The sequence below is a fragment of the Trematomus bernacchii genome, unplaced genomic scaffold (genome assembly GCF_902827165.1).
Source record: "Trematomus bernacchii unplaced genomic scaffold, fTreBer1.1, whole genome shotgun sequence".
Classification (NCBI taxonomy): Eukaryota; Metazoa; Chordata; class Actinopteri; order Perciformes; family Nototheniidae; genus Trematomus; species Trematomus bernacchii.
In genome coordinates, this window is record NW_022987581.1 from 2,802,516 (window position 1) to 2,827,122 (window position 24,607).

At 39.5% G+C, this 24,607-nt stretch overlaps 1 protein-coding gene across 2 annotated transcripts in view; it reads left to right on the plus strand.

Annotated features, from left to right (window-relative positions):
• grb2b (growth factor receptor-bound protein 2b) overlaps nt 1-24,607 on the plus strand; it is a 64,325-nt gene that overhangs the window by 4,482 nt on the left and 35,236 nt on the right. The window lies entirely within an intron of this gene.

A 24,607-nucleotide genomic window follows, 5' to 3' on the forward strand; every position in this document is an offset into this window, starting at 1 on the left:
GATTCAAATGTCAAGACATGTCTGTATTACTCATGACGATGCGCTGCTGGGAAGTCTGCTTTTGCTGTTTTTATTTCCTGTGTAGTAAATCATATCCGTAGTGCGTTGAATTAAACTTGGTTACACGAGGTACGGGAGATGTTTAGTTTGAGTCTGAACAGAAAACATCTGTAGGATATAAGTAGTGCTTTAATAACATTAAAATAACATACAGTGTTTGATTTTACATTTGGTTTCATTTGATCTTATTCTTGCACAATTCTCCTGCAATCTTTTGTTTCTATATCTTCTCTCACTATTTTATATTCATTTAATGTCTTATTTACATTGCTTATTCAGAAAGCTTAAGCCTTTAGCTGTTCATTGCCAAAACTGCGCCATCGATTTTTTTTAATGATTATTCAAATAAAATTAAAAGATTCAAAAATGTTCAGTCGCAAAACCAGCTTTTTCTTTTATCATTCAAAAAATATTATACATTTAAAAAATAATATAACATATAAATAAATATTAAATATGTCAATATATCAGACGATTACATCTACAGTGTTATGTCTTCATCTTAGATTCAAAAACATGTTATTTTTTCTATATGTTACACTATCATATACTTGTCACATGTATCTGTAAAACCCTCGTTAAAATACCCGAATATCAGTAGCCCCGGGCTTCAGCCTCAAATCCACAACACCATGCGTCATGTGACGACACCCATGCTAATTACACGTGGAAACAAAACAGCTGAACGTTAGCTCGAGCTCCTCTGGACTGTTGCAGAGTATTTTAAAGGAGCATTGCATGTATTTGACTGCACAAAAGTTCCCGTGATTAAAGTGGCCAGAGAAGCTTTTTGTTCCGTTATGAAATATCTAAAGTGCCAACCCCGAGGCTTCAGAAGCTTATTCAAAGCCTCGTGCTTCCTGGTTGCTTAAAAAGCGTTTATGTCACTGTGACCTTGATGAGATAAGATATTAGAAAGTACATCTCCTGCTCAGAGAATCTCTTTAGATTTTAAATGCAATCATCATAATCCCTTTGTTGAGCGTCACAGTGATGACGAGCAGGATGAGGATGAAGAGGCAGAGGATTGAGAGAAAGCTTCACATTTTCTCTGTGTTGACATCTTTTCTGACTTTAAGAACTTCCCTTTAGCTCAAAGGTTGCTGCTATTTTTACTGAAAGGCTACAGGTTTCAAGGTTATTTTTATTACAATACATTACATGTCACTTGTTAGACGTTTTTCTCCAAAGCGACTTACACTCAGTACTGTGGACAATCCCCACAGGAGCAATTTGGGGTGAGGTGTCTCAGGGACACAACGACATGCTGACTGAAGTGGGACTCGAACTTGCTACCCCCTGATTCAAAGTTCAGCACACTACCCACTGAGCCACAGCCTCCTGCTTTTATGTATATTTAAATACATTTAATTCAATTTTTAATCTACAGTATTTCTTTTACGTCTTGAACATTTTTTACTTTGACATGTGTTAACAACAAATATTTCTATTTGTATTTAATTTAATCCACATTTGTACTTCAATTTATTATGTTTATAAACATTTTTTAAATCCATTTAATTTAGATTTTATTGCACATTTTTACTAACTTCTTATGTTCATACACATATATTTTTCTTTTATTTATGAATCCACATTTTTCCTTGAACTTTGTTTGTGCCCATACCTATTGTTTAAGGTGTTATTTAACATTTTTATTCCACATTATTTAGTTTAAATTCTTATGTTCATATGAATACATTTACGATTTTTTTCCGTTTTATTTTATGATGGAGCTCCAATCACAAAACCCAATTCCCCCTTGGGATAAACTAAATATTCTGATCCTCAACAACACTTCGTTTGTCCCCTTTTTATAAAAGCTTTGTGTGACCTATCATCCCGTTTGGATCGTAACGATAAATGATTTGAACGTGCTTCGCCAGACATGCAGGTAGATTAACGTGCAGATCATCATAACACATTTTCAGAGAACTGTCGCTTCAGGATCACCAGTTGAACAGAGTCTTTATCTTAAAGGAGAGGTGTCATGGTCATTTCCACTGATCATAATTCCATTGTTGAGGTCTACTAAAATAGATTTATATTGTGCATTTTTCCAAACTCACATTGGTTTCTCATACAGCATCTCTGTAAACTACGTGTATTCACTGAATTTCACTCTCTGCCTTTAACGGCTCGTTGTAGCTCCAATAGCTCCAGCCCCCACCCTCCCTGTGAGCACAGTGTGCTCTGATTGGTCGGGACGTTGTGAATCGCGCTGAGCTCCTTGGAAGTGTTGTTTCCTTGTTTAGGATACATAGCGAAACACAGCCAAACTCATCCTGAGCACACACAAACTCACAGTCGAAGTAAAAACAATAAGTGTGGCTTGATATTGAGTAAGAAAAAGGTTGATAAACGCTGTGAGAATGGGTCTGCAGAGAGAATTTCTCCACGATCCCAACTGTTTGTTATCAGCCTGCAGCCAGGGAGGAGAAATCAGCTGAGCTGCCTGCTCCCTGCACACAGATGTGTGTGTGAGGAAGTCCGTGGATTGGTCAATTTGGACCAATCAGCGGGGGCTTAACGTAACGGCTCCGCGGACGTAACGTAACGGCTCCACGGATTGGTCCATTTCGTTCCGGGTACCGCTTGACATCATGCCGTACCCGGAACGAAATGGAAGAATCAAATGGGCAGTGACGTATCTCCAACGAGGCGTTTTGGGGAGGTATTTTCTGTGTTAGAGTTTTACTCGCTACAGGGTGTACTTTGAGGGTTTTGACTCTGCACACCGTTTACATGCATAAAAACCTTCATAACACACAAGGGGACGGGTAATAACCGGAAAAGCATGACACCTCTCCTTTAAGGCCTTCTGCTTTCCTTTCTGTCCATGTGAGATGAAACCCCTCCCCCTCCATGCTAACAGCGTGCAGGACTACTTTAAGACAGTTTGCATGTGATGAAGTACTTTAATTTCATACTGTGTCTGTATATAATATACAAGTCAGCTGTCTGACCAGGGGGCCCGCAGAGAGAGAGAGAGAGAGATGAGGAGGAGCTCAGGAAACACAGAGCTAAATCTGAGTTCTTATTAAATTTGCATAAGAAGAGAGAACACACTTTCCTCTGATTTCAACAGCTAGTGGAAAAATCCGACCGCATGGCAGCGTTCCAGTCGAGATGTTATTGGGAAATACCACCGATTTTTTTTTTTATCTTCCCGCAATTGATATCTTTTAAAGATTGTTCAGAAATGTGCAAAGCCTGAATTGCTCTTCTCAGTTCCTCATATGTTCGGCACGTCATTCTTAGTTTGTTTCCTTCCTGCAAGATGTGTTTTTTTTAAGGCGTTTTTGAACTCTTTTACAGAAGTCTCCGACCCCAAGAAAGGGCTCACTTCTTCAGATGAAGTCTTGTTCGTTAAATGAAGCTCTACTCTGGCGTTTAAATAAGTTCCCGCACAAAAACTACACCTATCAATGTGTTATGATTTTTTGTAAATACATAGTCTTATTGTTTCCTAAATCTTTAACATTTGACATCATATAGCATGTAGCTAACCCCACCTGGCATACTGTATTAACACTGTGTACATTTGAAAAGAAACATCTTACTTTAAGAATCAAAATCGGACATTTCTTATAAGTCCTGCAACGTGGGAAATGTACAGCATTACAGCAAAGGTGAAGGTGCAGATAAAAGGCTGAAATATAGTGTAAGCTAACACATTAAAGCACACATCAGTAGAAGCATTTTAACGACAAGGAGACTAATTTGACAGTTTCAAGCAGCCAGAATAATGTATAAGAAGAGTCTATACATCCCATAGCAGGGTTATTGTAATGCGCCGACCAAAGCTACACACATTTGCTTTTAAAACGAACATATATTCTTATATCCTGACTCATCCATATGTGACCCAGCTAGCTCGATCATACTGTAAGTGCAGGACGGTAAGAGCTACAGGAAAAAGCTCGGCAGGTTATTTCTGGACGGAGACTGAATCTGAAATGGGGAAGGAAAGCCTCGAGCACTGTCCACATTTTCGTCTGAGACAATTGCCGGCTGCTTTGCCCAAAGGACCGCTTCACTTTTTAAGACCGAGAGAAATGGCCCTATTTTTGTCAGAATCCATTCCCCCCCCCCCTACTGTGCATTTCTTTCACCATCTTTTATTCTGCGTTTGTTCCTCCTCGTACATTAAGACTGGATCTGTCCCCTCCGGTAACTCATGAGGAACAGGATGGGACAGGCTAGTGTCATTCAGAGGACATCACTTCAAATGTTAGCCTTATCTTACAGTGAGCCACAGTTCAAAGTCATTCTGGGTAACCTATGAGTAAAGTTAATTGAGTAATTGATCCAACAGTAACATTCAAACTAGTACTGATGCTAAGCCTTAACGTATGCCTCTTGTGGAAAAAAAGACACACGATAATGTTTATGTGAAGGAAATGTGATTGGTTGATTTGGACATTTCCGAGAAGTAAGTAATGGATACTGTGCAACGAGAGGTACAATATTGACCTCCTCGTTGCATATAATCCTTCACATATACAGTATGTAAACAAATAAATATTAATAATAACATAATCTACCAATATCATTGAGTATGCCATTGGCTAGCCTGGTTTTATCTGTGTGTGAACGCTACCTTTTGAGGGTGTGAAACTCCTTTTGGTGCTAATTTCCTGGAGATAAGTATTTAGTATCTCACTTTGCTTCTGTTCTGACATGTTACATGTTAGACGCTTTTATCCAAAGCGACTTACATACTCAATACTGTGGACAATCCCCACAGGAGCAATTTGGGGTGAAGTGTCTTGCCCAGGGACACAACGACATGCTGACTGCAGTGGGGTTTGAACCCCCTGATCCGAACACCAACGCACTAGTCCACTGCGCCACACGCCTCCCTAAGCCACTTGCTCATTTGGTTACATATCAGAATCAGAATATTAAATTACCCCTAGGTTTTGTGACTGTTGATCCATCCACAAATAGAGATCAAATAACATAAAAGTATTGTACAATATACACATACATTACATATATCCCTCTATTGAAACTACCACTCGTAAAGATAAATACTAAGATAACCAGTGTGTTTTGTTTATTGAGGACTGTTAGATAACGTGTAACTTCACCGGAGGCTACAGCATACAGTGCAGCAGCGTTAGCATCAGAAGCTCTCCTGAGGTGCAGTGTGTTCATAGTGGCTCCCTTTTCTTCATCTGCAGAGCTATCAGTCTGCTGATACTAATACTAAGCAGCTCTGCTCGCAGCACAAAGGCTCCTCTCATGAGAAAGTAGGTCCTTGTTAAAGCTCTGTTTGCATGTAGCATCCTTTAGCTTCTCCCCAGTCTCAGTGTCACTGGGAGACGGCGGCTGTATTTATTCACTCCTGCTTTCATTCACTCTCAATATCACTGGACTAACGTCGCCATCAGGAGCCTCTCAAAGTGGGCAATTCAGCATTAATATCTTTATTTACACTAGTACATAGATAACAATTATTCTACATATTTGTCATTGTTACGTGCTGTACTTTATGTATGTTTATTTAAATAACATTTATTTAAAATCTTACATTAACTTCTTGTGCTTTTATAGCTATTTCTATTTTATTATAATCTTTCTATTGAACATTTTGAATTTCTCTGGCCCAGACACACCACGCCGATTTAGGCCGTCGATAGATGTCTGGCCGTCGATGAGCGCCCTGTCGCCCTACTCAGATTGGTGTGTCCCGCCCCGTCGTGTCTTCTCGGCCGTACCGACACCTTCCGCCCCCGATTCAACGAAGGTGTCGGCAAAAGAAATCACTCTGATTGGCTGTTCAGCTTAGCGAATCAGTGCATGAGAAGCGAGGTACGCAAACAAACGATTAAGAAGGTACACACAGACGGCTATTATTTTTCATTTTAATCGATCTGCTTCCACAAGCAACAGTCCAAGGGCTGATACCGCCAGTACCGCACTAAACATGTTTTCGATGGACGAGGGTGAAAATGGAACGCACACGCTATTTGTTGTTTGTATATATCACGCAGTCTGTCTTCCGCTTGTTGCCTCTTTTGAATGACGAATACACACTACCACCGCCTGCTGGTAAGGAGAGTTATTGCCACTCACGCATGCGCAGTTCGTACGTGCTTCTTGGCCGTCGGCTGAAGTCTTTGCGGTGTGTTCCAGTGCGACACATAGCTAAGACGCAGGAGACGCAAGGCGACACAACAGTCGTGTTCCGTCGAGACGTGTTCTTTGGTGTCAGCTTGGTGTGTCTGGGCCTTTACTATAGTACTATTGGCATCAGACCTATATTTAATGACAGTTTGAGTGTCTCTCACTCCTCTAATGAAGCCCAAATATTAGGCAGCTCCATCTCTGGCTGAACTCCACACAGCAGTTTCCACCTCGTTTCAATAGCTTACATTTAAGACCTGTTATATAACCATTTATCTAATGGTCTGCCAGAGAGGGATCAAGAGGTTGATTTGGGGACACGAAATCCTGTTGTGTCGAACTTTTTAATCATCCTGAAATGTGCACATGCTGACTTCTATCACTTAACATAACCATGAATGGGAGTGATTTCAAATAGGACGTTATTTAATATTCTTTTATTGCCGATTCTTACTTTAACTTCTTGTGTGATCACTTTCTTCAGCTCCTCTTCACTCCTCAATATAACTGTGTTTCAACACACGCTCCTGCTTAGATAAAGGTACACAAATAGCATTTATTACATTAAATGAAGCTCGTATTTCCCAATTCCTCCAATATATTTAGTAATCAGTTGTCACAGCTGTCAGGCGGAGAGCGTCACTGTGACTCATGCAGCTACTGGACCAGAATCCCCTCTGATTCGCAGCCCTGAGTCATACTCCAACGTTTTGCTCTCTAAAATATCAGTTCATGAGAAGTGAAGCAAAAATTATCTCTGTGTCATACACACGTTTATGATTCTTACACGTTTTTGTTCAGCAGGATAATCTCCACATATTAACACCACTTTATGATTTCTGATGTAAAAAGCTAATGTTGGGCTATAAAGGAACTATAGCACGGTCACATGACTTCACGTCACCACCGCTAAGCTAAAGGTGGCTAATGTTGGGCTATAAAGGAACTACAGCACGGTCACATGACTTCACGTCACCACCGCTAAGCTAAAGGTGGCTAATGTTGGGCTAAAGGAACTACAGCACGGTCACATGACTTCACGTCACCACCGCTAAGCTAAAGGTGGCTAATGTTGGGCTAAAGGAACTACAGCACGGTCACATGACTTCATATCTGAGTTTTAGGACCATTTCCTACACCACTCTGTATTTTAAGTATAAGCTATCTCCTCTCACATCGAGGTGTCTGTGCTTTCCTGTACATATTGTGCATGTTTCTCTTTATCAGTTACTGGCACACAGAGCTGTTTTAACCACCATCCTGTTTTATCTTTTCACACAGTTTCTAGTCAAACTGCTTCCCAGTAATCTGAACATGGAGCCGGATTTGTCTTACTTTTAGTGGATACAGAAATAAGAAACATTTGAAAGCACTGAAGCGTGGGTTTATATGTAAAACATCTCTCAGTACAAATGTGCAGGGAGTGGGCCCGTGACGCATTTGCATAATGCAGACGAGTTAAGTTTCACTGATATCTCCCATCATGCATAGACAGAAAGGGGAAGTTACCACTTGTGAGAAAGAGATCTTTTTCTAAATCTAGCTGTAAGATTTGAAGGGTTTTTTGTGCATTTTCTCACTGTCGGGTAACGTCAGAACATTCACTTTAGACATTAAATCCACATATTTATATATCATCACAGTACACAGTATTTAAGTTTATTGTATGATGTATTCATGGAGGTGTTTTAGACTCTTTTCGTTGTCAAATCTACGCTTTTGCTATTGTTTATTTGACAGTTAAAGCTTTAGTATCACCACTTGACATACTCAGTGTCCTCTTGAGGTGGAAAACAGTTATAATCACTTTGACGTCCTTACTAGTATATTTGTCCTTGGGAGATCACGACTGTAAATGATCTCTGTGGTACTAATAATAATTGAGGTCATTTATAGAAGTGAGAAATCCATTGTTGGAGCTGGTTTCAGATGTATGAGAACTTTGTTTCACTTGACCTTTTTGCTGTAGCGTTTCAACAGAAAGGCAACCGACAGATAAATCATCATCATCATCATCATCATCATCACAGCAGTTTCCCTTCTCAAAAACATAGAAGCACGTCACGTGTAAGGACCTATCCTCCCGCCACATCTACAGTCGGTGGTTAACTCCCACACAGTTTTATATTGAAATTATCAAATGAATCAAAGTGAAAAATAAAATAAAATCGAATAAAAACATTTACATAAACATGAGAAGTTCGAGTTAAAATGTTCAATAAAAAATATGTAATACAATTCAATATAATACACATATTTTAAACCTAAGAAGTTGGAGTAATGTCCAATTTAAGAATAGTGAAATCATCTGTTTTTTTAAATGCTACGCTGAGTCATTTTCTGTGTCAGATCTAGAGGGAAGCTATGGAGGCCTGAGCAGAGTGTGGCCATTGCCCTGAGCACTGTGCACTTGCTCTCATTTCCTCCTTAAATAAATAAAGATTAACAGCCCTGCTGGCGGACAGAATTAGCTCCTATCATCAGATCTTTCAACTCCCAGATCCGCCTTTCAGATCGTTCGTTATGAGACGTCTGTGTGAGCCGGGCTGCTGTAAATCCTACAGAGCAGCCACTAATGAAATACTACGCCATCAAACGCCAATTTAAAGCCAACCAGGAATCGAATGAGAGCTCTGCCGATATATTACCGATGGAGCCGAGGCCTTTGAGGAACATTAAGACGCTCGTAGGCTAATGTCGGCTCACAAAGAGAAGATGTAACTGTTTATTATACTGTAACATTTAATATTTAGCAGAGGTGGGAAGTAGTGGAGTACAAATACTTCGTTACTGTACTTAAGTACATTTTTCTGGTATCAGTACTTTACTCCACTACTTCTTTTTCTGACCACTTTTTACTTTGACTTCTTACATTTTGAACCCAAATACCTGTACTTTCTACTTCTTACATGTTGAACACAAATACCTGTACTTTCTACTTCTTACATGTTGAACACAAATACCTGTACTTTCTACTTCTTACATGTTGAACCCAAATACCTGTACTTTCTACTTCTTACATTTTGAATACAAATACCTGTACTTTCTACTTCTTACATGTTGAACACAAATACCTGTACTTTCTACTTCTTACATGTTGAACACAAATACCTGTACTTTCTACTTCTTACATGTTGAACTCAAATACCTGTACTTTCTACTTCTTAACATGTTGAAACTCAAATACCTGTACTTTCTACTTCTTACATGTTGAACACAAATACCTGTACTTTCTACTTCTTACATGTTGAACTCAAATACCTGTACTTTCTACTTCTTACATGTTGAACACAAATACCTGTACTTTCTACTTCTTACATGTTGAACACAAATACCTGTACTTTCTACTTCTTACATTTTGAACCCCAATACCATGTACTTTCTACTTCTTACATGTTGAAACACAAATACCTGTACTTTCTACTTCTTACATGTTTGAACACAAATACCTGTACTTTCTACTTCTTACATGTTGAACCCAAATACCTGTACTTTCTACTTCTACATTTTGAACAACAAATACCTGTAACTTTCTACTTCTTACATGTTGAACACAAATACCTGTACTTTCTACTTCTTACATGTTGAACCACAAATACCTGTACTTCTACTTCTTACATGTTGAACTCAAATACCTGTACTTTCTACTTCTTACATGTTGAACTCAAATACCTGTACTTTCTACTTCTTACATGTTGAACACAAATACCTGTACTTTCTACTTCTTACATGTTGAACTCAAATACCTGTACTTTCTACTTCTTACATGTTGAACACAAATACCTGTACTTTCTACTTCTTACATGTTGAACACAAATACCTGTACTTTCTACTTCTTACATTTTGAACCCAAATACCTGTACTTTCTACTTCTTACATGTTGAACACAAATACCTGTACTTTCTACTTCTTACATGTTGAACTCAAATACCTGTACTTTCTACTTCTTACATTTTGAACACAAATACCTGTACTTTCTACTTCTTACATGTTGAACTCAAATACCTGTACTTTCTACTTCTCACATGTTGAACACAAATACCTGTACTTTCTACTTCTTACATTTTGAACACAAATACCTGTACTTTCTACTTCTTACATTCTGAACACAAATACCTGAACTTTCTACTTCTTACATTTTGAACCCAAATACCTGTACTTTCTACTTCTTACATGTTGAACACAAATACCTGTACTTTCTACTTCTTACATGTTGAACTCAAATACCTGTACTTTCTACTTCTTACATGTTGAACACAAATACCTGTACTTTCTACTTCTTACATGTTGAACTCAAATACCTGTACTTTCTACTTCTTACATGTTGAACTCAAATACCTGTACTTTCTACTTCTTACATTTTGAACACAAATACCTGTACTTTCTACATCTTACATGTTGAACACAAATACCTGTACTTTCTACTTCTTACATTTTGAACTCAAATACCTGTACTTTCTATTTCTTACATTTTGAACTCAAATACCTGTACTTTCTACTTCTTACATGTTGAACACAAATACCTGTACTTTCTACTTCTTACATGTTGAACCCAAATACCTGTACTTTCTACTTCTTACATGTTGAACACAAATACCTGTACTTTCTACTTCTTACATGTTGAACACAAATACCTGTACTTTCTACTTCTTACATGTTGAACCCAAATACCTGTACTTTCTACTTCTTACATGTTGAACCCAAATACCTGTACTTTCTACTTCTTACATGTTGAACCCAAATACCTGTACTTTCTACTTCTCACATTTTCCAAACAGGCTGGTTCCTTTAGTTTGAATGTGTGTTTGGTGGCGTGATCATTATTATTTAGAGTCATTGCGTGCCTATTGATTTGAACACGATCCGTGTATCCATCATTTCCTGGTCTTCTCTAAAGAAGAGGGACCAATGAAAACGTTGTCATGTTGCCGTTGTTCAGCATGGAAACATTCATTAGCTAACAATGACATTATTGTTCTATTAATATAAAGGGAGGTCAGGTACTCTTTAAAACAGCTGCTAGTTATGGGTACTTTTTACTTAAGTAAAAGTAAAGAAGTATGGGCTTTGAAATGTACTTAAGAAGTTTAGTCAGTACTTCTACTTTTACCAGAGTATTTTTAAACACCAGTATCTGTACTTCTACTTGAGTAAAGGATGTGTGTACCTTTGCCATCTCTGATATTTAGTCACAGAGAGTGCAACAACTAAATAAAACAAACGCTGAGACTTAATAAAGAGGTTTGCATTGTCCAGATAATACCACTCAAATGTGACGGAAGGATAAAAGTGTATAAACTAGTTGGGATGCATGATTTTAACTATTAATAATCATTATAAATACCAATTATCTTGACTGATATAATGACATGTATTTCATATTTGTCATTGTCCATGAAAACAATGATTTAAATGTATTTATTTTTGATTTATTTTGACCAAACAAATATGTTTTCCTAAATCTTTAAAATACTTTTCCATAGTTTAATGGATACTTTATGATTTTAACACACATTTATCCTCTTATAAATATTGTGCTTGCAGCGATTTGGATATTGCACTAGTCCATATCGCAATTTCTTTATGTGCAACACTATACAAAAAAATACTGCACATTTCTGATGCTTATATTATCAAGTGGTTTTCTCACTACAGATATTTCACACTCAAACATATCATTTTTCCGGAGTATGTTCAGTGACTTAGCTTTTTTGTTTTAACTGAATAAGACTCATATCTTCCCAAAACAAAGAGTTATTTTCCCTCAAGAGACACCACCCTCCTGCTGCCCCAACCTTCTGTTTTCATATCAAATTCGGCCCAGAATCAGAAGTAAAGTTGTCTTTCCCAACATGAGTGTGTCCTTGTGTCTGCGCGTGCATCACTTAATGCATCAGCCGAGTGTTTTCACATCCTGTTTGACGTCTCTTCCAACACCCAGCAGCTTCCTGTGTCTCCTCAGCAAACTCTGCAGTGTGCATCCACTGCGCCAAGAGCACAAGTCTCTCACTACGAGACAAAATAACTGAAAGTGAAATGATTGCGCCTCACCCTGAACCCCTTGAAGGCTGCACAGCGAGGCAACATCTTACCGAAAATCTGATATCTCGCACTAAGTGAATTAAAGAGGCCCTATTCTGCTTTTTGGGGTTTTCCCTTCCCTGTAGCGTGTTATAAAGGTGTGTGTGCAGTAGGGCTGCACGATTTGGGGAAATAATCTAATTGCAATTTTTCTGACAGATATTGCGATTTTGTTTTTAAGCGACCCAACGGAAGTTTATTGTAAAATGTGGCCATATCTCCGGCTAGGAAGGTCGTATCAACGTGCTCCCGTCTCTAGCAGCCCGAGCTACGAGTGAAAGAACTAAACTTACATGAAACTTCTGTTGGGTTGCTTTAAAGTCAAGCTTCAGTTTAAGAGTCACCCTGTAATGGATGTAAAACATGTGATGGAGCATTACTAACCTGACTCAGATGCTTTGTTTCACCAAACCATCAAGGAAAGCTCCATTGGAAGCCATTTGGAAAAGTATTTCAAAGATACTTGGCAGGTGATTGGATCAATCTGTCTATCACCTGCTATCATGGGCCACTTCTGATTGGTTAACAATGGCTGGTACATGTGGAGCACAGCACTTCTGATTGGTGTGGATGACTGACACACAAGAAGAAAAAAATGTTTAAAAAAAATCGCAGGCTTTGATAATCACATCATTTCAAATTTCGATTTAAAATCGATTAATCGTTCAGCCCTGGTGTGCATGTAGATGGTCTGCAGAGTAGGGGTGGGAATCACCAGGCTCCCCACGATACGATACTATCGCGATACTTAAGCCACGATACGATCGTACTGCGATTCTACGATATGCTAAGTATTGCGATACGATATATTGCGATATTGCAAATCACATGGCTCATATCCATGTCCGTCTTCACTTCCTGGTTAAAACATGGGTTTTCAATATGAATATTTTATGTATGTTTGAACCTGAAAAGGAGATGGCATTGTTTTTGTTACTATCATTGCAATTGCATACATGTCTTAACGTAACTTCCTGTTTTATTTGCGCTATTAGCAGGAAGTTCCCAAAGCAAAAACTTGACGGAGAAAAAGAAGGGAGATAAAGTACAGATATTAACAGAGAGATATCAACATTTAAATACGGCGATATCAAAAGATAAAGTTTACATTTAAGTGTTAGTCTTAATTCGTTTATATACTGTATTATAACTTTGCTAACTATTTGAAGTTCACTTGTTTAATGGTAAAGTAATGCTCATATGGATGTAGCTTAAATGTATTTCTTGTTTTGTGTCTTTGTGTAGCTCTTATGTTGGTTTTTGGAGTTTTCAATACATTAGAAATCACCAGTCGAGTGTACGACCATGTTTCGGACGGATATGCTACATATCATAAAATATCGATACTTGGCGTCCGTGTAACGATACAATATCGCCACGCAAAGTATCGCGATACTATGCTGTATCGATTATTTCCCCCACCCCTACTGCAAAGGCTCTTAGTTTATCTCCCAAAAAGCCAGTACCTTCAACCCTTTCTTTTATTGCCCCCCCCCACATTCACCCAGATGAATGCTTCCCTCGTGGCCTATTAGTGCTTCTCTGACCTCTGAGGAGAGGAAGAGTCGTATCCTTAAATGTCTTGAAAATCCAAACCTCACTCCACAGACTCATAAGCCGTCATTAGCGTCTGAGCTCCAATCCTAAAATCTAAATCCCTCTATTTGATTTTTCCTTTCTGATCGCTCAGAGCCAGTAGCAGATTTCTTTCTCTGCCGTCTGTGTGAAGCAGCAGTTCAGCTGACTGTGGATCTGAAGGGTCAATAAATTACTGCTATGTTGCTCATTGTGCAGTTTTCGGAGATTCACCCTTCCTCACACTGCCACGGGCCTTTTAGGATCTCACTGGTGTTCTGTTCACATTAGCATAAGAGCAGACTATTTTCTAATTAAGGGCTGGATCTCTGGAGAGAAAGCTTAGATAAGTACATTTCCCTGACTCACTTCTTTCTCTTGTCTAATTCTAACAGTGTGTTAATCTAAGAAAAACTTTTTTAAAGACTTTGCTGCGTCGTCTAGCCTTAAGATACATAGCCCACAAGGAATATAGGTATTAAAGGAAGTCTTTAAACACAAACACACACTTAGAAATGAGTCGTTTAGGATGAAGTAGTACAGAATTTCTGTCATCCTTTTGCATTTAAATTAGATATCATAACTGTAATTGCTTTGCTAACATCGGTTCGTTGTAGGTTAGCAGATCATCAATCAATGTAAACATACTTCACTTCTGTATATTAATATTGCGTACTCAATCAATATAGCGATAGATGTATATTTGTAACTGTTGATATGTGTATATTTACTGGTAATATTTATTTTCTATTTGGTTCTAATCCAATGCTTTCACAACCTGTATTTCTAAAGGTTTTTCATTATTAATAGTTACTAAAAACACATTGTATTTTCAAATAGAAACCCCTTTTCATCTCGTGTTGCCGCTACCATCATGTTGCTGTTCACAAAGCCAATGGAAGGCGATGTTGAAACTGCAAATATTGCTTTAGCTTAGTAATGTAGGAGAGTGTGTTTGCATAAACCTCTTCCTGCCTTTCTCCTGTTTCAATGTTGTGACAGTTATTTGTCCAAGCGACTTCCCACTCATAAGGTCTAATAGCTGCCCAACTGTGCATGGTTTAATAAGCCTGCTGCTGAAACTCGCTCCATTGAGTCGACAATCTCTATTGATATCTGAGGCCTTTATTGCTCACAGCTTGTTAGTACATTGTGCTCAGGGACAGTTTGTTTAGAGCTTATGCAAAGAGTAGCAGCAGTAGAGTAACCATAGAGAGGTGCAGGGAGGAAGGTAGCATCTCCCCGGTTCCCGCCACAAAAATCCAATGGTATTTTTCCCTTGGATTACTGCAGAATATCATCTCTGTGTCAAACGTTTATGATACTTGCACGTTTAGTTCAGCAGGATCATCTCCACATATTAACACCACTTTATGATTTCTGAAGTAAAAAGCTAATGTTGGGCTATAAAGGAACTACAGCACGGTCACATGACTTCATGTCTCCACCGCTAAGCTAAAGGAGGCTAATGTTGGGCTATAAAGGAACTACAGCACGGTCACATGACTTCACGTCACCAGCGCTAAGCTAAAGGAGGCTAATGTTGGGCTATAAAGGAACTACAACACGGTCACATGACTTCTCGTCACCACCGTTAAGCTAAAGGTGGCTAATGTTGGGCTATAAAGGAACTACAGCACGGTCACATGACTTCACGTCACCACCGCTAAGCTAAAGGAGGCTAATGTTGGGCTATAAAGGAACTACAGCACGGTCACATGACTTCACGTCACCACCGCTAAGCTAAAGGAGGCTAATGTTGGGCTATAAAGGAACCACAGCACGGTCACATGACTTCACGTCACCACCGCTAAGCTAAAGGTGGCTAATGTTGGGCTATAAAGGAACTACAGCACGGTCACATGACTTCACATCACCACCGCTAAGCTAAAGGTGGCTAATGTTGGGCGTGGTGACGTTTAGTCGTCTCATTAAGACACTTGTTAGTAACCTCCGTTTTGATATTCACCAGTGGGGTATTTACTGACATCATTTATGTCCTAGAACAAAAGATCTCTTCAGCTTGTGTTAACCACAGACCTTATTTCAGGATAACAACCAAAAGCATGTTCAGAAAAACAGGAAGTGGTTAAAATGCTGACTCTTTCAGCGTTTAAGACTCATTCCTGCACCTCTCTATAAGGGCACTCTCGCATTAAATGCTCCCCTTTTGTAATTGAAGTATTTCAGTCTATAGTGAGGAGTGAGTTCAATTTGCAAACACTATCATTATCACTCTGTCATCCGTGTCAGGTTTTATGACTATAATTTTCATATCTTCCAAATGGGATTTATTGCATGTTGTGCAGAATGTGTACAGATTTAACTCCTGCTCTACTTGAAGATTAATTTCATTTTCTAGGAATCTGTCGAAAGACATTTATGTAAAATGTCAAACTGTAAAAAATATTCCCAAATGTAAACATGACGTTGTCAAAAGTCTTGCTTTGTCCACAACTCAAAGATATTCAGTCTACCGTCACAGAGGAGTGAAGATACAAGAACATATTTTATATTTCAGAAGCTGGACTCAGAGAATTTAAGAGGGTTTTTCTCTCCAAAATGATCTAGTTTAGTTTAGTTTTATCAAAGAATATTTGCCGTTTTATTGAATAGTTGACATTAATCTTTGTTGACATTAATCTTTGCTGCTCTTGATTCAATCCAAAAAAGGGAACCGTATAGCACACACATTATTTTTAACTCTGCGTTTAGCTACGGACAGTATATATAGTTCAGTCTTTATATAGATTCAGACCATCCTTTGTGTTTGTATCCGTCTCTGGTAAAGCCACATGATGATATTTTTTCCCTAAATAATGCCCTTAAAGAACCTCTCGGTTTATAGCTCAATGTTAAAGCTCATTGCACACAAAGACCAGCTGTTGAGTGCAGAGGGTTCGGGGCTCTGAGGAAATGCATATCATTTTAATACGGCATGGTGGAAACACTCTGTACTGAACATGTGAAGTTAGGACATGAGGATAACTTTAAAGGTCTCCTATTATACTGTTTTTCATCAATATATCACAGGTCTCAGAGACAGGTTCTGTATATATCTGATTGGCTGAAACACCAAACAGATCATTGCAGCATTACCCATAATCCCCTCTGTTTCAGTCCTGTTTCCAAAGTGCTGATTCTCTGTCTGTTACTTTAGATGAAAATAAGGAGCCCCTCCCCACGCCCCTCTGAGAGATATTTGGTTACAAAGAACTCAATGGAGCTCTAGTACCCCATTCACACCAACGGTGTTTCAGGGCCGGTTCGGTGCTGGTGCTTGAAAAGCACCGGGTTTTCCTGTTCACACCGCAGCGGAGCAGCGTCATAGCTCCGGAATCCGGTTCGTTTCGAGCACCAAAAAGTTGTCCGTCTAGAAGCAAGAACCGCATAAGTCACGCTTACGTCGGAGGGGGGCGAGATTAACCTGAGCTAACAGTTAAGGCGAGTACGGCAAATAAAAGTTGTAACAAGCAGTAGTGCTGAGCAAAGTGACTAGAACGCAACCACACACTTGTTAAAAAAAACACACTTTATAAAGTCAGGCAACACTAACCAGGCTTCGTGTGATTCTGTTTATTTGTACCTTACTTTGACCATCCGTTCGCTGTTATTGATCATTGTGGAGAGCAGGCAGACGTTTTGTTTGTTATTATAGCAGCTATCGGATGGAATCAATACATGGGCTGTACAGGTTGTCATGTCCGACTATCACAAGTAGAATCATAATGAAAAATACGCCGGTAAAAAGTGCCTGTAGAAAACGGCTTAGCAAGTAGTCAGTTTAGCTTCGGTTGCTATGCTAACATCACCCATGTTATACCAGAGAAACTTTCATAACAGCGTTGTGATGCCAAACAGCGTCAATTCAGACTGACACACATTCACTTAAGGGGAACTGGGGATATGTATCAGCTGCTTGTGTGACAGTCAGACAGTGAATACTTTAGAGCCGTGTGAGCTAACCCGGAGCTAACGGGAGAATAAACTCCCGTTGAAGAGCAGCCAGCACTGCAGCGGTCGGTAAATGCCGCTGAAACACATTAATAAACAATGAACCACGGCACTCTGGAGAAAAGTATAAGGTTGGAGAAGTCGTTATTTAATTTAATCTGGCTTCGTATGATTAAAAGCAACACGATCATCGACCCGACGCAGTCCCCCCCCGTTGTTGTTGTTGTAGTGAGCGCCGTAAGCGCCGTAAACTGTGACGTCATCACGCAGCAGCGGCAGCACCAGTTGGGCTCTGAGCGGTGTGAAAAGAGCGGGAGCTGAACCGAAGAACCGGTTCTGAACCAGAAAAGCTCTAGCACGGAGCTAGAACGGGAAAAGCCTTGGTGTGAAAGGGGCATAGGAGGAGATTCAGGTGATAAGGTGGTGGTGGGGGGATTACCTTGGTTGCTGATTGGCTAATGGTTACACAAGCCAAAACATCGTTATGACATCATCAAGTGGCCAAAATCTGATTTTCAGCTCATTTTCAGACAGGTTTTTATATAAATGGATCAGGACAAAAAGAGAGAGAATCTTTTTTCCTGAAACTTTCAGAGTCTCTTTACACAGAGGGGACACATGTTGATGTAGAAGAGACATGAAGAAGAGGGGACACATGTTGATGTAGAAGAGACATGAAGAAGAGGGGACACATGTTGATGTAGAAGAGACATGAAGAAGAGGGGACACATGTTGATGTAGAAGAGACATGAAGAAGAGGGGACACATTGTTGATGTAGAAGAGACATGAAGAAGAGGGGACACATGTTGATGTAGAAGAGACATGAAGAAGAGGGGACACATGTTGATGTAGAAGAGACATGAAGAAGAGGGGACACATGTTGATGTAGAGGAGACATGAAGAAGAGGGGACACATGTTGATGTAGAAGAGACATGAAGAAGAGGGGACACATGTGATGTAGAAGAGACATGAAGAAGAGGGGGACACATGTTGATGTAGAAGAGACATGAGGAAGAGGGACACATGTTGATGTAGAAGAGACATGAGGAAGAGGGGACACATGTGATGTAGAAGAGACATGAAGAAGAGGGGACCAATGTTGATGTAGAAGAGACATGAAGAAGAGGGGACACATGTTTGATGGTAGAAGAGACATGAAGAAGAGGGGACACATGTTGATTGTAGAAGAGACCATGAAGAAGAGGGGGACACATGTTGATGTAGAAGAGACATGAAGAAGAGGGGCCAATGTGATGTAGAAGAGATATGAAGAAGAGGGGACACATGTTGATGTAGACAGAGAAGAGACATGAAAGAGAAGAGAGGGACACATGTTTGATGTAGAAGAGACATGAAGAAGAGGGGACACATGTTGATGTAGAAGAGACATGAAGAAGAGGGGACACATGTTGATGTAGAAGAGACATGAAGAAGAGGGGACACATGTTGTATGCTAGAAGAGACATGAAGATAGAGGGGACACATGTTGATGTAGAAGAGACATGAAGAAGAGGGACCACATGTTGATGTAGAAGAGACATGAGGAAGAGGGGACACATGTTGATTTAGAGGAGACATGAAGAAGAGGGGACACATGTTGATGTAGAAGAGACATGAAGAAGAGGGGACACATGTTGATGTAGAAGAGACATGAGAAGAGGGGACACTGTTGATGTAGAAGAGACATGAGGAAGAGGGGACACATGTTGATGTAGAAGAGACCATGAAGGAAGAGGGGACACATGTTGATGTAGAAGAGACATGAAGAAAGAGGGGACACATGTTGATGTAGAAGAGACATGAAGAAGAGGGGGACACATGTTGATGTAGAAGAGACATGAAGAAGAGGGGACACATGTTGATGTAGAAGAGACATGAAGAAGAGGGGACACATGTTGATGTAGAAGAGACATGAAGAAGAGGGGACACATGTTGATGTAGAAGAGACATGAAGAAGAGGGGACACATGTTGATGTAGAAGAGACATGAAGAAGAGGGGACACATGTTGATGTAGAAGAGACATGAAGAAGAGGGGACACATGTTGATGTAGAAGAGACATGAAGAAGAGGGGACACATGTTGATGTAGAAGAGACATGGAGAAGAGGGGACACGTGTTGATGTAGAAGAGACATGAAGAAGAGGGGACACATGTTGATGTAGAAGAGACATGAAAGAGTGGATTTTGCATAATAGGTGACCTTTAAAACTTTGAACTCCCCCCCTTCACATCCGACAGTCTGACACGATCACCACATTAAAGTCTAACCCACCTGTTCAGATCAGCCTACTCACTAGTGCTACATGTCCCCTGTTTCCCTACATGCTCACTGTTACTGTCCTTTTCTTACTGTTTTAAACCTTTCTTTAGATAATTTTATGAATTCAAAGGTGTCCTTGGGTGCTTTGAATGGCGCCTCTTAAATAAAATGTATTATCCTTATTAATATAACCTAATTAAAATCATTTTCAAGACATCTCCTGTTGACTTACGGGTCAAAGAGTTGATTCAGACATATCTATTTAATTTCACAGCTTATTATTTGGAGCCAAAGTAGTCTTTATGAACACTTCTTCAAACCCTCTGAATCATAAAAAACAACGTCTCTTCTGTTTTGATCACTTCCCATGGACAGAAATGTCTTAACCAACGACTATCATAGTAGTGCTTGATCTAAATGATGTCAAAATTGCATAATATTGAGCAGAACATTTTAGTTTGAAGGCTGAATAAATGTTAATTAAGTGTTGTACAGCTGCAGAGATATCCTACTCTACAAACCTCTTAAAACACACCTACTAAACAAATTGGCGCAGATCTTCCTAAAAGAGAATCGGACCATGACTGCTTTACTTCCCCTCTCACCATACCCACACCCCTTCAAAATATAAGCCCTATAGAGTGTGGGAAAGTTTACTGGGTTTCTGTTTCCTTACAGAAAGCACATGAAGCAGCATGTATTTCAAAAATAAAAGACAAGCATTAAGACAGCCACTGCTCTCTATTTAACGCTTGCATTATGGATCCAGTCACTCACACAGTCAATATTTCTAGTACAATAATTTTCTAGTTTTATTATATTTTTTAATGCTTACGAGAAATTTGATGCAAAAGGATGATCGTGAGTCATATCACAATTGCAATACGAGTAAAAAAAAAAAATCACAATTAGTAGTTTTTCCCATATTCTACAGCCTTTACGAACTCAATGTCCTCTTTTGTTTAATTCCATTTAAAGTCAAAAATCCAAACCAAAAAGGATCTTTTAAAATGCAAGTTGATGTCACTGACGTTGGATGTTGCATCTAATGGGAACTGTAAAAAAAAAGTAATGCAGTGCATCATGGGAAATGAAAAGGCAACTTCTTTCTCTTTCAGGGGATTGATGAGCTCTCACAGAAAGGCATTTAGCGAGCCAGCCACCACAGATGGAGGACAGTCCACAGAAACGCTCGCTTGGAGAAAGAGAGATGCCCTCATTTTATGTAATTTTCCCCTGAGGAGTTTTCCTAAGCTGATCACAAGGAGTGTGATTCTTCAAAGTGCTCCTCTGTCTTCTTCTCCTCCGTCACTACTCTTCTTCTCTTGCCTCGTTCTTCTGCTCTTCCTCTCAGTAGTGTTGAGTCAGAGAGCTGTAATTAGATTTCTCTCCTTCTCACCTCCACATCACTCCCTCCCAGCGTTTCCGCCGTCATTTGGCGCCCTTATTCAGCTCAGAACGCCGTGAACTCGAGCCGAGGGCGTCCAAAAAATAATTAATTCGAGAGAAGATCGAGTTTTTATTGCTTGAAATGACGAAAAGGAAAAAGGACATCCCTCTGTTGGAGGGGCAAAGGAGTCTGGTGGGATTCTTTTCGCCCCCAGCAAAGCGTGTTCCTGTGACGGAAAGTGTACTGCCGGCGAGCCTTGACGGGGGGTGCTAGTGGAGCACGCGCGTGAACTGCGAGCGCCGGAGCCTCGCAGCGGCGAAACTGAGGCTCCGTGGTAAACTGTGGTAACATGAAGAGCCGCTTAGGAGCCGAGAGAGCCGGCTCTTCTTAGTGAGCCGAGCCAAATGATCCGGCTCACTAAGAAGAGCCGGAACTCCCATCACTAATACGTAAAGAGAAAGTATCTATAAGGGACGGCTCAATTCAAAATTCAAGTCACGTGGCACGACGTGACGTCAAACCCTAACCCTTTACTTTTACTTGAGTAAAGAAGTTTAGTCAGTACTTCTACTTTTAACAGAGTCTTTTTTTAAACACGAGTATCTGTACTTCTACTTGAGTAAAGGATGTGTGTACTTTTGCCATCTCTGATGAGCGAGAACTATTCCAGACACTGATCAGTTTGAAGGAATACTTCACTGACACAATTACCATTTTTATTTCAATTACTGACCCTGTGTTAATTGACATTTGTCTTCACTATCAACAAAGAACCAAAGCAAAGTAGAGAAGCATCTTTTATTATTGTATTTTATAAGTCATTTGAGTAGCAATACACATATTTTTAAAACACCTGCAGTCTAATCCATCTCCTCTTAGTCCAATCGTATGCTTGCTACTTCCCAAACCCATGCATTTTCACAAAGAAATGAGTATTTAAAACACTTTTGTGCAGTTACTCTCATGCTTGCAGGCGCGCTACCCATCTCTCAAGTCCAGAGTTTATTAAATATTAGAGTTTGGGCAAAAATGCATGTTTTTGTGAAGTAGTTTAATGGAAAAAATCACAAATTTAGAGATATTTTTAACTGATATTATTTACGAAATTGGTAGGGTTGATTGTCTTTGAATAATTATTCTAATTGTAATTGAAAAAGGAAATAATTATATGTTTCAGGGGGAAATATTCCTTTTCACTACATCATAAATACACGACTACTAGGGCCATAGTGACCAATATTCCTCTTTTAGGCCTGCACACTTTGGTAAAATAAGTAATTGCGATTATCTTTGACCGATATTGCAATTCATTTGGATATTTTAGGGAGATTCTGTTCTTCATTTTTGCATTAAATCTGTAGAATACTGTTTGAAGGTCGGGACTTCTCTGCAGATACTTCATTCAGATATTTTTACATATTTTGCCTTTACCAAAAATTGTTTTTACTGCATTTTGGATACCGGCTAGTCCATATCTTGATTTTCCTAACATATTGATTAACTGTGCAGCCCTATTCCTTGACATAACATAGGAGGCAATGCATCAACACTTCCACTGACTTTGCATTTGGTTCCTCTCGTGTTTGGGGGGTTAATCTCTCCAACAACAGCTGGTGATCCTCACGTTGGCATCAGATCATTCCTAACGCTATAGCAGTTGTTCCTAAATGCACACACTTGCCTAAGCTGTCCCATCTGTTAAGCACTACTGATTTTTTCTTTTTTTAAAACACGAGTCAATAGAGGGTTTTGTCAAAATAAACTGCTCTGAGTATTCAAGCTGTGACAAACAACATCGTGACGTAAGAGCTTCCTCCCCCGAGTCAGATTGATGTTGAGAGGGGAAACAAGAGGCTACAATTATCCTTCCTTATCAATTATCACCCTCCCTGTTTATAGAGTTTACAACCCAGATAGTTTGCCCGGTGGCTTCAGATTTGTTTCCATATTTTCTTCAGGCGTTACACTTATGCCTCAATAGTCATGAGATCTTTTTTGTTGAGTTGCCTAATGCAGTGGTTCCCAAACTTTTTGTGCCCAAGGCACACCAAAGGACAAGTAAAAATCTCAAGGCACACCTATTGTGCGAAATAGCCCTTATAACAGGTGTTATCACTCATATCATGTAAAATATCTGTAAATGTGCATAATTATTTACTAATGCCAAATAAAATGTGACAAAGACAACTATATTACTCATGAAATATTTATTAACGAAATATTTCAGAAATTAATTTGAAACTTTATCAAATTAGGCTTCATCAAAGCACAGGGGTGAAACGTATACCAATATAATCTGTGGACTCTCAGGGCTCGACATTATAAATGGCCCGCTGGCCCGGAAGCATTATTTAAACACCGCGGCCAGCATAACGTACTTTCAACTCGCCCCACAGCTGTTTGCTGCGGAGCTCAGCGCGAGCAGTCTCCCGTGAGCGGGAGCGCACTCCTTCACTACAGACTGTCTCTATCTCTCTCTCTCTCTCTCTCTCTCTCTCTCTCTCTCTCTCTCTCTATCTATAACTATCTATCAATATATCTATCCATCTATCTCTCTCTCTCTCAATCTATCTCTCAATCTATAAGGAACCGCAGTAGACAAAAGGCGTTGCTGTAGCAACACGTCATGTTTATATGAAAAGGGGTGGGGTCAATATGACCCGCTGGGCGGAAATAGGTATAAATGGCAATTTTTTTGGGCGATTTCTTCAATCTGACTTCATATTGACAATTTTTAACAACATAGGGTGCTACATAACACACTTTCAGGAAAAGTCACGGACTGGAAGACTTTAATATTTTATTGAAAAAAAGTTACACAGTTCTAGTGTTGTCCTTCAGCCTTCGATGTGTCACGGTCTTATAATTCCCACCTGCAACTGCGTTAACAGCGAAATATGGGGTTCTGTGAGGATTTTTTTTTTAAAAGAATTGTTTTTAGGTATAGAGTTTGCCTCTGTATTATGAAATGAGTGCATACAAAGTACTGATATAGTAAATTAAAAAATAATTATTTTTGTGTAGTTGTATATTGCAATAATAACGTATGGTTGTCACAAAATCCCACGGCACACCCGGACTTGCCTCACGGCACACCAGTGTGCCGCGGCACACCGTTTGGGAACCACTGGCCTAATGTATCCTCCATC